The sequence below is a fragment of the Sylvia atricapilla genome, chromosome 24, assembly GCF_009819655.1.
Source record: "Sylvia atricapilla isolate bSylAtr1 chromosome 24, bSylAtr1.pri, whole genome shotgun sequence".
NCBI classification, from domain to species: Eukaryota; Metazoa; Chordata; class Aves; order Passeriformes; family Sylviidae; genus Sylvia; species Sylvia atricapilla.
The window spans coordinates 5358895-5375173 of NC_089163.1; the positions used below are offsets into that span (position 1 = coordinate 5358895).

General features: G+C 56.0%; 1 protein-coding gene across 3 annotated transcripts in view; it reads right to left on the reverse strand.

Annotated features, from left to right (window-relative positions):
* Positions 1-16279, reverse strand: part of HIVEP3 (HIVEP zinc finger 3) — a 149675-nt gene that overhangs the window by 114105 nt on the left and 19291 nt on the right. For 2 of the 3 annotated variants that reach the window (XM_066335324.1, XM_066335326.1), the window contains exon 1: positions 4835-4965. The exons of the other annotated variant lie outside the window; for it this stretch is intronic. The gene's annotated coding sequence lies outside the window, so the exon portion shown is untranslated. Of the gene's footprint in view, positions 1-4834; positions 4966-16279 lie in introns of those variants that run through there. 3 annotated transcript variants of the gene reach the window in all.

Sequence of the window (16279 nt, forward strand, 5' to 3'; positions counted from 1 at the left end):
TGGGAATCTCCCGGTTGTTCGAGGCAGGAGGAACCAGGAACAACTCCAGAGCTTGGGGGGTTCTTCCTGAACCCATTGAAAGTTCCTAAATACCCCTCAGAGTTTCCTAATTTCCACTGCAAATCCCTCAGAGCCTGAATGACACCCACTGCATCACCCATGGCAGGTGGATCCCAGAGCTGAGGGTGAAGGAAACGGAGGCAGAAATCTCTTCCCAATTCCTGGAGCACCTGAGGCAGAAATCTCTTCCCAATTTCCCTGAGAAGCCCCACAAACCAAGGGAACATGGAACAGGTCTGGCTTGGCCTCCACGGGGGCACCTGACCCTGGAATGTTGAGGGTCTGCTCCCATCTGCTGATGAAACCCTGGGGAAGGCTCTGTGCTTCCCTTCCTATGGAGAAGAACCGTCCTTGGTCAGGTACCCATGGCCAGAACTGGGATTTCTCCAAATTTCCTTATATCCAGGGATAGTTCCCATAGGAACATTGCCAGGACAAGTCTGGCTGGCAACGGTGTCACAAGGGTCACCTCTCACCTGTCCCCAAACCCTGGGGAAGGCTCTGTGCTTTCCTATGGGAAAGAACTGTCCTGCCTCTCCAGGCACTCAGGGCTGGAACTGGGATTGCACCTCCCAAATTCCCTATATCCAAACTCTGCTCCCAGACAAACCTGCCATCCCTGACAGGTCTGGCTGGCCTTGGCCTCAGCTGTCCCCAAGACCCTGGGGAAGGCTCTGTGCTTTCCTTGCACTGGGAAGAGCTGCTGCTCTGTGCCTTTTGAACCCTGCGGGAGAGGCGGCCTGGGCAGGGAAAAGTTGGGGTTCAGCCCTGGAAAGATCCCAGGGAATCATCGCCCTTCAGCCCAGGCTTGCTGGGAAAAGGGCCAGGCTCAGTTTTATGGGATTCTCCTGGGGTCTCCCCTCTGAGCTGCAGCACCGAGTGAGGGCTCAGCAAACCCCTCAATGTCTCGGTGCATCAAATCTGGGAGAGCCCCAAATCCCAGGTCTGAATGCAGCTGGATCCTGCTGCTTTCTGACAGAACTCTGCCTAAAATCTGGAGGACCACTGGAGTATCAGAGCAAAATACCTGAAACCCCAAAGCCTGATAATACTTCAACCAGCAGGTGACCCTCCAAAGTCCAGGGAATCGATGATGGATGGGCTAAAAGACAATTCAGGATCTGGAGACTGAGCAGCTGCTGAAGCTGAAAACCTCATTAGCACAAGGAAAGCTTTAATAAGGTTTTCCTTAGTGCTGAAGATGCTCTGCTCTGATTTTGGGCCAAAAAAAACCTCCTAAAAAGCACCCAGGACGGTGCCTGGCTTCAAGGCTGCCTTGCTTCCAGCAAGTCCATTTTGGGAAGGTAGGAAAACCTGAGCTCATGTTTTCCCCTCACTTATCCCGGCTCGAAAGCTGCCAAGCAGTTCCCAGAAGGAAGGAAAGCGCCCCCAAACTGCAATTTTTCCGTCCAACTGGAAACAAACAACAACAACAACAACAAAAAAAAAAGGTTACAAAAATACCACCGAGGTCTCGAGCGGGCTGGTTCCTGTTCCTCTGCGGGAAGAGGCTGCTCAGGAGGTTTCTTTCCACTGTAAACAGCCGGGATGGGCTGTGCCCGGCGCAGCCCAGCTCTGCGGGGCCGAGCCCTCACCTGCCGGCCCTGAAAGCTCCGGAAAATGGGCAGTGGGTAAAAACCAGCCCTGCAGGGGCTCCTGACAGCCTGGGTTGTGCTGGGCTTTGCAGGGAAAACGAAGCAGCGTGGAGGCCGAGGAAGATTTACGGCCACATCCACTCTCCCCAAATGTTTTCTGAGCCCCCCCGGCACGGCCGCACAATGCGCCCTTTGATGCTCGTTAGGAGCTTCACCTTCTGCAGGCCGGTAATTAGAGCCGGGCGGGCTGAAAATCTCCTTTATTTGTGATTCCTGCCCCGACTGCAGGGGCCAGGATGGCAGCTGAGCGCTCTGGGAAAGCCCAATTTCTGGAATTCCAGCCGGGGGCACAGCGGGAGCACAAATCACCTCCGTGCTCTCTCGCAAGGTGGTCTCAGCTCGGCTCGGGATTAACGAGCCAGAGGTGCGAAGGGAGAGCTCGGCAAGTGTCACAGGCGGGCTGGAAATCAGAATAAACATTTCCCTGCATCCCGAGCAGCCCCGCAGATCCCAGCAGAGCCATAAACCCCCCCTAACAAGCAGCCTTTGCTAAAGGCACGGACAACGGCGCTGAATGTGTACTCGAAATAAATCGCTCTCCTTCCCAGAGGGTAAATTTTTCCTTTTTTTTTCCCCACGTTTGAGCCTCCCCTCGCCGAGAACCCCAAGGCTCTGAGGCGCTCAACACGTGCGGCCAGGAGCTGTGACAGCGGAGCTGGGAGGCAGCAGGAACCTCGGCGAGCGGGGGGGGACGGAGGGAGGCGGAGGAAAAATCAGCTTTGCTGAGGCAGGAGCAGCTGGACGCGGCCCTGGGGCCGTGCCAGTGACGCCGAGGAGTTCCCCGGAGCCCCTCATTAGCGGGCTGCCACCCAATGGCCGGGATGGCCGCGGTGATTTCCCTGCAGGACACATCTCCCTGCTCCCCGGGCTGCCCGGGAACGCTCCCAAGGCAGCGCTGCCCCCGCGGGGAGGGTTCACAACAGCGCTTCTCTTGTTCGCTTCAGGAGAAATGTTATTTTCGGGAGCGCCGCTGCCGGGACTCACCCGCGGCTCCCCGGAGTGGTTCCCCACATCCGATCACGCTGCCCCGAACACTGAGCCATTCTCCTGAGCCGAGCTTTCCGAGAGCCAGCTCCAAACAGTTGGGATTTTGCTGAACCCTCCCAGCCCAGGACGGGCCGTGCCTCTCTCTGCTCGGCCAGCGGAGCCGGCGGTGCTGCCTGTGCTGTGCCTGTGCCCTGCGCTGTGCCTGTGTCTGTGCCCTGCCTGTGCTCTGCCTGTACCCTGCCTGTGCTCTCCCGCAGCCGGGGCAGCCTCACAACCCTCCCGAGGGTGCCTCGTCCCCCTGCTAAAGGCTGCACAACGCTCCTGCCATGGGTGAGGGCCCGCACAGAGAAGGGAGCGGTGCCCGCTGAGGGTGAGGATGGGAATGGTCACTCACGGAGGGTAAATCCCCTCCCTGCGGGCTGCAGGAGCTTCCTCTGGCTCCTCGCAGGGTTTTCTGCACTTGTGCCCCAGAGGACACAGCCCCAGCCCTCCTGCAGCACTTTGCTGCCAGCACACTCATTCATTAATCACGCGGTAACTCCTGCACGGTTTTTTCTCGGATGCACAATTCACACGGGCCCTCTGCAGATTTGGGGGGTTCCTTCCTTAGCAGGGACTGCAGAGGAACCTTCAGGAGCCCCTGGGCAAAACCAGGGGGCAGAATTCCTGGGAAACAGCACAGCCCAACCCCCCGGCCTGCCCCAGGGTTCTGCACCCTGCCCTGATGGGGTGAAAGAAATCGTAATTTCCAGCAGCCCCGCAGCTAAGAGGGGCAGGGCAGAAGGGGTGAGGACACGGTGACACTTTGGGGCTTTTTCACACCCCCGAGCCGGGTGAGAATCACAGCATCCCACCGAACCCACCTGCGGCCACCGGGAACACGTCCCCACGAGAACCCACGGGAAAAGTTCCCCGAGCACCGGGATTGTGAGAAAAACACGAGTCCCCAGGAGCACAAACACCTTCCTGGAGGGTCACAAATGCCAAATCAACCGCGAGAGGACGGAGGGGCCACCAGCACGTCCAGACAGCCACGGTCAAACCTGGCTCCGTGCCCTGACAGGAACAATCCTCCAGCCCGCGAGCTGCAGGTGATCCCCGGGCAGCCGAGCAGCGCTTGGATTGTATTGCTCACACCATAAATCACCGTGTCAGCTGCCCCCGACGCTTCAACGCGCCAGCCTGGAACTGGGTAAAAGTGCCAGGCTCTCTCAGCACGGCCAGGGAGCCCAGGAACGAGGGGAGGGGGAAAATCAAACCCCGCACGGCGCCTTTTTCCGGAATAACAATGCCTGCATTTGCATAGAGCGGCTCAGCCCGGGAGGCACCGCCGATCGCACCTCCGGGCGCATCAAAGGCGTTATTAATTTCCATCGAGGAAAGAATTAAGGAGCTTAACTCGTTAGCGCTCATTTACTCAGCCCTTAATGCATTTTTTTTAAAGCCGCCTCATGTTCTGCCGACGAGCAGGTGCTAATCAAGGAACGCTTAAAAGGGATAAAAACTCGCCGCGGGTCAAGCGCGGGGACAGCAGGGCCAGCCCCCGGCTTGGGGACATCCAACATCCTGCTTGGCAGGAGCTCCCTCCCGCAGGGGTTTCGCTGGCACAGCTCCTGCCGCATCACGTGTGGCCCCAGAACAACCCCTCGGCTCCCCGCTCGCTTTCCTGTGCGAGTGATAAGGAGGAAATCCGTCCCAGACAGGCAGACAGCTCAGCCCAGCCCAGCCCAGCGCTGCCAGCGCTCAGCTGCAGCCTCAGCGCCCGGCTCCCTCATTAGGGCCGCCCGCCAATTAACAGCTTGTGGCGCTGCCAGCGCAGTCCCCGGAGGTGCTGGCGGCCCATCAAGAGCCGCAACCCCCTCGGGGTGTCCCAACAACGCGCCGTGCCCAGGAGGGAAAAAAAAAAAATGAAAAAAAAAAAATGAAAATCACCGACACGCAGCTCCCGGTTACTCATTGCGGTGACCTCAGCGGCCAGTGCCCTTGTGCCACCAGGGACGCCCCAGCGCCGTGCCGTGCCCTCCCGGCGGCGGGCACGGCTGACACGCGATTCGAGAGCATCCAAGGCGCGCTCTGCGGCTCGCACACGCGCTCCCGGCCGGAGCCGGGCCCGGGGACGCGCTCGGCGTTACCTGCACTCGCCCCGCGCGCGGCAGCCGCGGCTCTCCCATGGCTCTGCCGGCGCCAGGCTGGACCCCGCGGCTCCAGGGGGATCTTCTGCCGCGCTGCAATAGAAAAGGTTGGTTTAAAGCTCCTTATTTGGGCAGTGATGTCAAGGGAAGTCGCTCGGGCAGCGCCTCCCCCTTTTTCCATTCACTCCACATTGTTTCCTGTTGTCAAGCGGCTCTGCCGGGGCTCCGCGCACGGCACGGGATGGTCCGGCCACGGGGATCCTCCGGGGACAGGGATCGGCCGGCCAAAGGGATCCTCCCGGCACAGGGACACCCAGGACACAGGGATTGTCCGGACACAGGGATCGGCCGGCCACGGGATCCTCCAGTCCTGGGGATTATCCAGTCCTGGCGGAACTCCAGGTCTGGGAATCCTTCGGCTCCGGGGATCCTCCAGCGCCGGCGGTCCTCTAATTCTGGGGGTCCTCCAGCCCTGGGGACCCTCCAGCCCTGGGGACTCTGCAGTTCTGGGGCTCCTCGAGCCGCAGGAATCCTCCCTCCATCCCCGGGGATGCTCCGGCCGCTGCCCGAGCTGTGCGGGCCGGGTACGGGAGCGGCTCCGAGCTGTCCCCCCGCTCTGCACAGCCCTTCCCACGGCCCGTGGGTGATTCCCAGCGCTCCTTGCCTTGGGGGCCGTGGGCAGCCGGGGGGTCCCGGCGGCCGAGGCAGCGCTGCGGGCCCGGCGCTGAGCGCGGCTCGCCCGCCGCCTCCCTCCCTTCTCCATCCCTTCCTCCGCCTTCCTCCCCCGCATCCTCATCGTCCCTCCCCATCTGTCCCGGCTCCCGGAGCTCCCGCACCGGCGCTGCCCGCGGCGGCCGCCCCCGGCAGCGGATGGCGAGGGAACCTCTCCGCTCCTCTCCGCTCCCCTCTGCCCCTCTCCTGGCAGCCCAGTGCCCGAGCCTTCCCTCGGGATGCGGCGCGGGAGCGGCAGCGGGACAGCCCCGCCCGGAGAACCGGGAACGTCTCCCGGAGCATCCCCGCGGCTGCGGGAGGGACGGCAGGGACACTGGGGACAGCCGGGACAGCCAGGGGTGCTGGGGACAGCGAGGACAACCAGGGATAGTGGGGATAGTCGGGGACAGTGGGGACAGTAGCGACAGTGGGGACAGCCGGGGACAGTGGGGACAGTGGGGATGGCCAGGGACAGTGGGGACAGTCACGGACAGCAGGGACAGCCAGTTCAGTGGAGACAGTCAGGACAGTGAGGACAGTGGGGACAGCCGGGACAACCGCGACACTGGGGACAGCAGAGACAGCGGGGACAGCCGGGACAGCCGTGACACTGGGGACAGCCGGGGACAGCCGGGGACAGGCCGGTCCCCCCAGGGTTTCCAGCACAGGGAACTCCGGGTTCCTCATGCCCATCGCCGGCTCCATGCCTGATGTATCCCTAAAACACATCCCAGGCTTTGATTTGATTTCTTTTTTCCTTTTTTCGGTGGATTGGTTTGGATTAATTCTGTGTTTGGAGTTTGGGGTTTTTTAATATTTATTGCTTTTAATGTATCGCTTTGTGCTCGGATAGTTATTGTTTTTTGTGCTTGGATTTTTGGTGTTCGGAGTGGGCCTACAAGAGACCTGCAGAGGGACAAGGGCTGCAGGGACAGGAGCCAGGGAATGGCTTCCCACTGCCCAGGGCAGGGCTGGATGGGAGCTTGGGAACTGGGAATTGTTCCCTGGCAGGGTGGGCAGGGGCTGGGCTGGAATTGCCAGAGCAGCTGTGGCTGCCCCTGGGTCCCTGGCAGTGCCCAAGGCCAGGCTGGACACTGGGACACTGGGAGGTGTCCCTGCCATGGCTGGGGTGGCACTGGGTGCGATTTAAGGTCCTTCCATCCCAAACTATTCCAGAATTCTGTGATCACTCCAAAGGGGAAGCCAAAGCCCTTGGGATAAAAAGAGGAGACAAAGGAGTTCCCTGGCAATTCCCACACAGGATCCCAGCTCTGGGCAGCCCCAGCTGAGCTCTGAGGACAGAGCCAGACACCCCTGGGTGCTCCAGGCAGCTGGGCAGGAGCTTTTTTTTTTTTTTTTTTTTTTTTTTTTTTTTTTTTTTTTTTTTTTTTTTTTTTTTTTTTTTTTTCGGAGAAAGCAGAAGCAGAGCCCTGCAGCCCAGGCTGTGTTCACATTTAAATCACATTCGCTTTCTCAGCACAACGGTTCTGTTCCGCCTGTGGGCACTACAGCCCCGCTGGACATGGGGAAAAGGAGAACTCTGGGCAGGATTGTTCTGCTCAGCCCCTCAGGACACGTTAGATACCTGCCTGCTGCTCTCTCTGTACCTGCGCAAATATTCCCTGGTGAGAGCAGCTGCACCCCAGAGCTGGCACAGCAAAGCTCCATCCCAGCTACACAAAAATAATGTTTGGAAAGACAAAAATCCCATCACCCCCAGCCCACTGGCTCTGCTCCCAGCTCCATACAACCACGGTTAAGTCAAGAAAAGCTGCTGTGAAGTCTCTGTGACACCAGCTGAGGAACTTACAGGATGTGCTTTTTGGGGTGAACACCCCCAGAGTTGTCCCTTTGCTTTGCAGGAGAATGAATAAATCTGCCAAAACACCAGCCTGGTCTTCCCCAACCACCCCAGAGCCGACGCCTCCTCAACTGCCCCCCCAAAACGCTGCTGGTGCTAAACCCAAGGAAATACCCCATAACACATTTCCTACAAGCGCAGTTGTTTCCTCCACAGCCGCGTTTCACAGCCCGTTCCAGCCGCTCTCCTTCCGGCCTCAATCAGAGCCCGGCATAAAGAGCTTTTCTTTGTTTCGCTTTGCTCCTCCTGGCCCTGAGCCTGAGTCACCGCCGTGTCCCCGCCGTGTCACCAGCTCCTTCAGGAATCCCAGGGATGCAGCCTGGAATCTGGATCCACCGCAGGGCCCTCCAGGACTCTCGGCCTCCCTGGATAAACACCGGGATCCGGGATCGGGGCTGGTCCTTCCTGCAGGGACCTTTCCCACGGGAGCTGGGCTCGGGTCACACCTGGAGCTCTTGAGACAGGAGCAAACAGCCTCAGGTGGCACCAGCAGAGGTTTGAGTTGGAAATCAGGGGGAATTTATAAGGATGGTGAGGCATTGGAATGCACTGCCCAGGGCTCCTGGAGGGGCTCAGGAATGGTGTGGATGTGGCACCTGGGGACAGGGGTTAGCACTGGGCCTGGCAGAGCTGCGTTAGTGGTTGAATTTGATCATTTTGGAGATACTTTCCAACCTGAATAACTCCCCAATGGGCAAGAGCAGCCCAAGGTTTGTCCCTTGGAGGCCACAAAGCCCAGACTGAGCAGGGAGCAATGGAAGGGACTGGGGAGGACAAGAAACCAAGTTTCTTCATCAAACGGGACTCAGATATTTGGGTGGGCATGGAATAAATGAAATACAGCTCCCAGAGCATGGAGAGGATCACAAGGAGCCCAAAGAGGCAGGAGAAGCCACCAAAATAAATCTCTCCTTCACTCCTGGAGCCAGTGTCAGCCCAGGGACTGTGTGAGTGCCCAGTGGCCTCAGCAGCTCCACAGGGTGGATTTGAGCAGCCCAGGCACATGGAGCAGCTCCTCCTGGCACACCACGCTCTTCCCTCCTTTTTTTACTCATTTTTTTGCCAGCTGGAGATGAGCTGAGAGCGAGCAAGGAGGAGCCCTTGTGAAAATGTCACAGTCCCGTGTGGAGGGGCAGGCAGGGAGAGGCTCTGCTCCCATCAGCTGCCTCTCCTTGGGAGACACAGTCCCAGGAATTCACAGAAGTCACAAAATTGTAGATATTTAGGCTGGAAGGATCTTAAATCCCATCCAGTGCCACCCCCAGGGACACCTCCCAGTGTCCCAGTGTCCAGCCTGGCCTTGGGCACTGCCAGGGATCCAGGGGCAGCCACAGCTGCTCTGGCAATTCCAGCCCAGCCCCTGCCCACCCTGCCAGGGAACAATTCCCAGTTCCCAAGCTCCCATCCAGCCCTGCCCTCCTTCACCCTAAAGCCATTCCCTGTGTGTCCTGTCACTCCAAACCCTCGTAAAAAGTAAAAATAAAAAGTAATAAAATTCATAGCAAAGTGCAAATGTCGTGTTAAAGTGCTCCACACAGAGACAGGCACAAGCACACTGAAGATTTGGGGTTAAAAAAACCCGCTTATTTTTAAGGTTATTTAAGATTTATTTTTCCCCAGGGTCCTTTACCCTGCCCATGACACCCAACACCCTCCACGCCCCGGGGTTGATCTCTCAACACCCTGAAAGGTGTTTTTTAGGTATTTTTCTCTTAAACAGCACAAATGGCCATTCAGGGCAATGCACACAAAGGTCTTTGCCCGGTGCTGGTGGCTCCTCTTAGACAGAAAATTGTGGTTTTGCTCAAATAGGGAAATGAAGGCCCAGGTTCCCTGGAGACTCCTGTTCCCGCTGCAGGGGCAGGAAAACACGGGGTGAAGCTCAGGCCACGCTGACTTTTGTGGAAATCCTTTGTTAGGAACTGTTCAGCCAGGAAAGGGACAGTCCTGAGGTGCAGGGGGGTGAAACAACCACATCTCCCTCCTCGCCCAGAGCTCTGAGCCTTTTCCTCCCCATCCCTCACCTCAGCCTGGCCCAGGCCGTGCAAAAATTACCCAGAGCCTGAAAAGGCCTCTGTCAAACTGTCCTCACCTCTCCTGGTGGGTTTTTTTTTTCTCACTTTTACTAATTTTTCCATTCTTTTTGCTGCACAGCACCTCCTTGGAGCACCCTGCAGTGCCCTGCACACTCCCAGCTCATCCCTCTCCTCCTGAAATCCATTAACAGAGCCCTAAACCGCTGCCAGGACTTCAGCTCTTCCATCCACACGGCTGCTCTCGGAGGAACCTGGTGGGAAGGGAGGTTCCCAGCAGAGAATCCAGTGTGGGAACTGGGAACTCTCCTATCTGTTCTCCCACGGATTTATTTCCTGTGCAGCCCCCAAAGAGTCACTTCACCTTCCTGGGTCAGAACCTTCTCACCCAGGGAAAATGTCTGGGGAGGGACAAATCCTGTGGGGATTGGGAAGGCTGGGAGAGCTGGGGGTGCTCCATGGAGAGGAGAAGCTCCAGGGAGAGCTCCGAGCCCCTGGCAGCGCCTAAAGGGGCTCCAGGAGAGCTGCAGAGGGACTGGGGACAAGGGCTGCAGGGACAGGAGCCAGGGAATGGCTTCCCACTGCCAGAGGGCAGGGCTGGATGGGAGATTGGGAACTGGGAATTGTTCCCTGGCAGGGTGGGCAGGGGCTGGGCTGGAATTGCCAGAGCAGCTGTGGCTGCCCCTGGATCCCTGGCAGTGCCCAAGGCCAGGCTGGACACTGGGACACTGGGAGGTGTCCCTGCCATGGCACTGGGGTGGCACTGGGTGGGGTTTAAGCTCCCTTCCAACCCAAACCATCTCAGGATTCTGTGATCACTCCAAAGGGGAAGCCAAAGCCCTTGGGATAAAAAGAGGAGACAAAGGGGTTCCCTGGCAATTCCCACACAGGATCCCAGCTCTGGGCAGCCCCAGCTGAGCTCTGAGGACAGAGCCAGACACCCCTGGGTGCTCCAGGCAGCCGGGAAGAGGCAGCCTGGGACACTGGGAGGTGTCCCTGGGGGTGGCACTGGATGAGCTTTAAGTTCCTTCCAACCCAAATCTTCCCATGATTTTTCCCCTTCCCAAGCCCCCCTGGCCCAGTGTGAGCATTCCCACTCCTGCCTGAAGAGGGGACAGGGAATGTTCTTCCCACGTCACCCCTCCCCTTGGGAAATCTGGAGCAGCAGGAACCTGTGAAGCCACCAGATTTCAGATATATTTAACAACCTTTTCCAACCCGAGCTGTCAATCTCCGAACGTGAAATGAGAACCTTCAGCAGTTTCAGGCTCAGGCGCCGCCAGCCCCGGAGCTCCCCCTGCTCATGGAAACCGCCCCTGGCACCTTCCCGGGCTGCCTGCCTTTGGAACAGCCTGGCCCCACAAGCCCAAGCCCCTTTTCAGCCATCCGTCAGCAATTAGGCAAACAAAGGGTAATTAATACCCCGAATTAAGGGCTTTGCTCGTTTGGCTGCCCAGGACCCTCCATCCTTCAGACAACCCTGGATTTCTGCATCCCACTTTCCACATCTGCAAAATTCCTTAACTCCAAAGGTCCCTGTGCTCGTTAAACACTTGAAAACCACGAGGGAGAGCCTTCAATTATCCCAAAAATTCCCTGTGAAGTTGGGTTAATATTCCGAGGCTCCCATTAAAGACACATGTCCTGGGAAGTGGCAGGCACGAGGAATCATTATGCTAATTTTAGCCGGAGCATCTGCTCGATGTTAAATCTGAAACTCCGTCTCAGAGAAATCATTTAAATTATTTTTTCTTTTTTTTTTTTTTTTTTTTTTTCTTTTTTTTTCCCTTCAGAATTGACATTTGTCAAACAATATGTTGGGAGCGGAGGCTGCAGCCAAGTCTGAGTAATCCTGGCGGGTGAGGGCTCGGGGATGGAGCCGGCAGGAATTCGGGATTGGAGAGAGGGGCTGGCCCCCAGGCTCTGCCGGTGTCCGCCAGCTCCTGCCGGGGACAGCGTCACCCAGCTCCTGTCAAGGTCACCCAGCTCCCTCCAGGGTCATTCAGATCTCACCAGCATCACCCAGGTCCTGTCAGGGCCACCCAGCTCCTGCCGGCGTCACCCAGGTCCCATCAGGGTCACCCAGCTCCTTTCAGGGTCACCCAGCTCCTGTCAGGGTCATCCAGATCCTGCCAGGGTCACCCAGATGTCACCAGCATCACTCAGGTCCTATCAGGGTCACCCAGCTCCTGCCGGGGTCACCCAGGTCCTGTCAGGGCCACTCAGATGTCACCAGGGTCACCCAGGTCCTGCCAAGGTCACCCACTTCCTGCCAGCGTGGCCCAGACCCCACCAGGGTCACCTAAGTCCTGCCTGGGGACAGGGTCACCCAGACCCCACCAGTGTCACCCAGGTCCCTGTCTGTCTCCTGGGATGCTCAGCAGGGAACAGGCTCGGCTGGGAATTCACCAGTGGGGCCCAAATGGCCCCAAGTGATGTTTTCTCACTGCTGCAGTCGGTTCTGACAAGGCTTGAAGCAGCGTCTTATCCTATTTTTAGTGGGTTTGTACAACCTGAGCAGCTTCCCAGCCCTAATCCAGTTTGGGGAATCCCAGAGAACAGGAGAGAGAACCTGCAGGGCTGTTTGCACCAGGGAAGGGACACAGACACCTTCTAGTCCACTCTTTTCCCTTTCCCTTTCCCTTTCCCTTTCCCTTTCCCTTTCCCTTTCCCTTTCCCTTTCCCTTTCCCTTTCCCCCTTCCCCTAACACTAGGATTTTTCCATTGCTCCAGCTGAACTGACAGCCCAGTTTATTATTTTATATATATATATATATATATAATTTTTTATATTTTTAAATATTTTTATATTCCCCTCTAGCCACCGAGACCACTGGATTGACTCCCCCAGTCTCATCCCTGTGGACACAGATGAACAGGGAAGTTTTCCTGATAGTCTGTCCATTCATTTCCTCACACCCATCGCCGGCTCCATGCCTGAGGTATCCCTAAAACACATCCTAGGCTTTGATTTGATTTTTTTTCCTTTCTTTTGGTGGATTGGTTTGGATCATTTCTGTATTTGGAGTTTGGAGTTTTTTAATATTTATTGCTTTAATGTATCGCTTTGGGCTCGGATAGTTAATCACTTTTTGTGCTTGGATTTTTGGCGTTTGGAGTGGGCTACAAGAGACCTGCAGAGGGACTGGGGACAAGGGCTGCAGGGACAGGAGCCAGGGAATGGCTTCCCGCTGCCAGAGGGCAGGGCTGGAATTTGGCCCTGGATTCCTTTAAATCAGGCACCTCATGGTGCACAAGGCCCAGGAAGGAGGAAAATACCAAATGACACGGGAAGAGTTGCATAAATCATCCTGGATTCATCCCAAAATCCAGCCTGAATGGGGCTGCACCACGGGATGGGTGAGCACAAGGCCTGGATGGGGCTGGGAGCGCCAGCTCTGACTTCCTCAGGGGACAGAACATTGATGGGTTCCCTAATACCGCCTCAAAACACAGCAAAACTGCCTCAAAACTCCCTAAATATGCAAAAAAAAAGCTCTATAACTGCCTGAAGTCAGCTTAACACTGCCTCAAAACCAGACTAAAACTGCCTCAAAACAGCCTAAACCTGCCTAAAACCACCCAGGATTACCTCAACCCCCCCTAAAACCCACTGAAAACACCCTAATCCCAGCCTTAAAACAGCTTAAAACTGCGTGAAATTGCCCTAACATTGCCTCAAAAATAGTCTGAAACTGCCTCAAAACACCCTGAAAGTGCCTTAAAACACCATAAAACCGCCTCAAAATACCCTAAGACTTCCCTAAAACACCCTGAAACTACCTGAAACCATGCTAAAACTTCCTTAAAACACCCTAAAACCACCCCCAAACACCCTAACATGGCCAAAAACCACCAGAAAAGGGGGGAAAATGCATAGTTCAGGCAACAACCGTAATTTTATACTTGAGTCATTTAAGGTTTGGGTTTTTTTTGTTTTTTTTTTTTTTTTTTTTCATTTACAAAGGGAGGATTTCTTTGATGTGTCAGAAAACGCACCCAGCACGGCCTCTCCGGATCTGTGGGGTTTATTCCAGGGTGGGAATGTGCAGCCAGTGGGTGATAACGGGAGAAATGGTGCAAAGCCGGGTCCTGCTGCAAGGATGAGCCTGAGCAAACCAGGCTGCGTCTGCAAGGCTCGGCACAAAGTCCAGATTCAGTGAAAGCTTTTGTCCTGGGTTGCAATATAACCAAAAATGTGTATTCTATTCCCCATCTTCTGGAATGAGTTGAAGAGGGTTTTTAAATTTTAACTCCAGGGGCAGGGGCGGGATCTTCTGTCCCTGGGCAGCTGTGAAACCAGCTGGGGCCGTGCTCTTTATCCCTGCCAGGACCCATCCTCCCTGCAGGGATATCTGCTGTTCATGGGCCAGCCAGGCTCACTGCAGGGCTCAGACAATCCCAGCAGCCCACTGGGACAGGCTCCACCCAGGGGGAGGAGCCCAGCATTCCCCCCTGGATCAGCCCTGGCATTCAGAAGCCCAGCACAGGCTGTTGGCACTGGATTCCCAGAGGGAGAGCGGCCCCAGCTCAGCACCACTGGGCCCTTCTCCAGGATCATCTCTGCTCCAGCAGAAGCACAGCTGGCACTGCAGGAGGACTGCACTGGGCTGACAGCGACAGCCACCAACAGGGCTCAGGGCGTCTGCTGACCCTGGCAGCGTGGCCAGGAGTTTTGTTTGTTTGTACTACTATATTTGTAATTTTAATATTCCCAGTAAAGAACTGTTATTCCTATTCCCATATCTTTGCCTGAAAGCCCCTTAATTGCAGAATTATAATAATTCAGAGGGAGGGGGTTTCCATCTCCATTCTTTCCCTGGCAGACACCTTCCTTCCCAAACCAAGACAGCTTTAAAATAAACTAAGAAAAACAGAAGAATTGACCATGGTGGTGCTGGGGGATGGTTGGTCTTGACCTTGGAGGGATTTTTCAACCTCAAGGATTGGAAATTCCAGCCTTGAGGAGCAGATGGTTGGACTTGGTCTCAGAGAGATTTTCCAACCTTTAAACCTGGAAATTCCAACCTGGAGAAGATGATTGAACTTGATCTCAGGGAGCTTTTCCAGTCTGGACAAGGAAATCGTTGGACTTGACCTTGGAGGGCTTTTCCAGCCTTGAAGATTGGAAATTCTGATGGGATGGGAAGGGAAGGGAAGGGAAGGGAAGGGAAGGGAAGGGAAGGGAAGGGAAGGGAAGGGAAGGGAAGGGAAGGGAAGGGAAGGGAAGGGAAGGGAAGGGAAGGGAAGGGAAGGGAAGGGAAGGGAAGGGAAGGGAAGGGAAGGGAAGGGAAGGGAAGGGAAGGGAAGGGAAGGGAAGGGAAGGGAAGGGAAGGGAAGGGAAGGGAAGGGAAGGGAAGGGAAGGGAAGGGTGGGATGTATTGGAAGGTGTCTGTGTTCCTTCCCTGAGGGCTCTTCAAAGCAGCAGGATTGGAAATTCCGGCTTTAAGGATTTGGAATTCTGAGAAGGGGGAAGTGACCAGGCAGGGACAGTGGGGTGGGACTTCAGAGCGTGGCACCAGGTCCCATCCCTCACCTGCCACTGGCTCTCACCAACCCCAGGAACCCTCAGAGCCTCTGGAATTCCTCCTCCCTGCCCGAAATCTCCCGAGCTGCTCTGTGGCACAAAGGAACCCTTTGAAATCTGGAGCAAAGAGGGGCTGGGGAAGGGGCTCAAGCCCTGCACACCTTTCCCCAATCTGCTGTTCTTGGCAGCCCAGGCCGCCGAGTTATTCCTAATAAAAATATCTCAGTGCCTGTCCCGTGCTTCCCGGCTGGAATCGATCCCAGCCCGGTTCCTCCGGAGTGAATTCCTTCACGCCTCCTTTTGTGCAGGAAGCTCTGGAGTGGATTCACTTCAGTGCAAGATCCTCATCTCAAAGAGGTGAATCACAGCCTGGAACGGGGATTTTTCACTCTGCTGGCTCCAAAGGGAGAGGGGATGAATTCCCAGCTGGAGAGCGACGAGAGGGATCCCAGCCCTGTGTTTGTGGCAGGATGTGAGGGCACAAGTGGCACCATTTCACACCCCTGGACGTGTCACCTGGCCACCCTCACCTCCAGAAATGTCACCTGGCCTCCCTCACCTCCAAAAATGTCACCTGGCCACCCTCACTGTGGTTTTTATATTATTCCCAACTCTGGTTGTGCATCATTCACTAATGAACACCACAGAAAAAAAAAAAAAATCCCAAATATTTTAGAGAAGAAAACACATCAAAAATCCCTTTCAAACACAATGTGATAACTTGGGAATTTAGGGAATGGAGGCTTCAGGCCGCACACAAAAATAAATTTAAATAAACACGTTGAAGTGGAGGTACCAAAACCCCCTCATGCTCTGAGCCTGCAGCAAGCCCTAAACTGGCAGGAAATCCTAAAAGCAGCGCTAGAGTAAGTTTTAGGATTTCCTGAAGCAGAGGATTCTAGGTTTTAGGTTTTCCTGGGCTGCAGAGCCAAGCTCTGCTCACCAGGAGTGCCCAGAGTGGTTCTGCCACCAAGGTGGAGCCCAGGAGATGCAGCAGGGGAAGGCAGGACACAGCTCCTGCAGCAGCTGAATGTCCCCAGTGTCACCAGAGACCCCAAAACTGCTGCCACGGGGAGCTCGGGCCACATGAGATTCCCTGAGCAGCCAGGAATTGGGTGGCAGGGCCAGGGAACTGAGACCAGCAGCTTATCCAGGGCTGCAGTGTTCCCAGGGGAAGTTTAATTTAAGTTTAAGCTTCAGTTTGAGTTTAAGTAGCCATGTAGTGCAGCCCTGGCTCCGTGCCTGAGGTGTTTTGGTTTTCTGAAATTCCTTTCCCAGGGAGTTTTCTGTTAACAGGAGAAATGTTTTTGTAA